The sequence below is a fragment of the Ochotona princeps genome, chromosome 13 (assembly GCF_030435755.1).
Source record: "Ochotona princeps isolate mOchPri1 chromosome 13, mOchPri1.hap1, whole genome shotgun sequence".
NCBI lineage: Eukaryota > Metazoa > Chordata > Mammalia > Lagomorpha > Ochotonidae > Ochotona > Ochotona princeps.
In genome coordinates this window covers 14,352,626-14,354,281 of record NC_080844.1, presented here as the reverse complement: position 1 = coordinate 14,354,281, position 1,656 = coordinate 14,352,626, and positions in this window count along the sequence as shown.

Here is a 1,656-nt window from a genome sequence, read left to right as displayed (position 1 = left end):
ATTACATACTAGAGATTTCAATGTCAACTCTTACCTCAATTTCTAGCTCAATTCCTGGAAAATCATATCTGATAGAGTGTTCATGAACCGGACCACTAATGGCAGCATTCTGATGTTCACCTCATATCTACTGAGTAGCAGATAGGATACTGGGCCAGACAAGGAGAGAGAAGCAGACCATGCTGTGCAGTGCCCAGATACAGATGTTATAGAACATGTCATCCTGCCTTCCAGAGGTTGCCATCCTCCCTCTTGACAGTCAGCCTCAGAGAGCTCCTTAAGGTATGCACAGACCTTTCAGACAGGGCAGGCACATGGTCATCCCCTAGGGACTTATTAAGACACCTAAGTTCAGGTACCATCTCAGACCCACTGAATAAGGATCTACATTTTAAAGAAATTTCAAGAGATTTTTCAAATTCACATATGGTTTGAGCTTTCCTGGATGGAAGTCAGCCCGATTTTCCAGGATGAGCACTGGATTAGATATTCATAGATACAGGTAAAATTTCTGACTGGACTCTGGTGAGCTCTGAGCAGCACTGGGGCAAAACCAGTAAGAAAATACACATATTCAGAACCAATTCATAAGTTACAGACATTTGACCAGTTGCCAGGCACCAAACTAGTCACTTTGTACATATTAACTTCCCCAACCCTCCCAGTAGACCTATGGGGCAGGTACTATAAGGATTGCTATTTTACAAATGGCAAAACTGAAACACAGACATGATAAGTAACTTTCCCAGGAACATTGAGCAAAGAAACAGTTGGATCAGGATTTGAACTCGGAGAGCCTGGTCCCAATGGGTTTATACCACTGCTTAAATTCAGATCATGAAGTCTCCTTCATGTGAACCCAGAGGTGGAAGAGAAGCTCTAGCACCGAAGCACTACTTGACCAGGCACAGTGGGTACCTTTTAAAGTCATCTTTGGATGACAGGTGTTGAAAAGCTACGGTGTCTTCCATGGGCAAGAACACTGCTGAAGCACAAATGGAGTTCTCTGTGTGGCTACGTACTCCAGCATCTGTGCTGTTCCCTCCCCCTGTTGCATTCCCACCACCACTTCCCTTATTCAGCTAGGTGATTTTTCCTGGTCAGTGCTGTCAATCCCCCAGGACCTGAGGCAAGGCTGGACTTCTCTTTAGAACTTTCCTGTCACCAATGGCTCTTCCTCCCTGATCCTCGCCTCTGATCAATACATGGTTACTGTGAGACAGTTACTCTACCACTGGACTGAGAGCTTCTGGAGGACAGGGACCATACTCACTTGTGAATCACCAGGGTGTGACCCAGTGCCTGATGCTCAACACTTAGTAACTGTTAAGTAGATGCACAGCGAGGACCATCCACAGCAATCATTCATCACCACCCCTCCCCTCTGCCAGCTCAGAAGCTGGAGAATGGGCTATGATCCAAAGCAGGAAACCACTCTCCCCTTGATTAATAAATGACAAACAAGAATGCTGCCAAACCTGCATATCTTGGGTTTATCCATTTCGACTCATTCCTAATTTGAGGTCACAATGAGCACAAACAAAGAGCTGTTTATAACCCTTGTGGCTGTTACTTACTTATACAAGGTGGCACTATGACATCCTCCCCTACCCATGTATAAATCAAAGATAAATCATGTATTTAAGAGAAAAATAT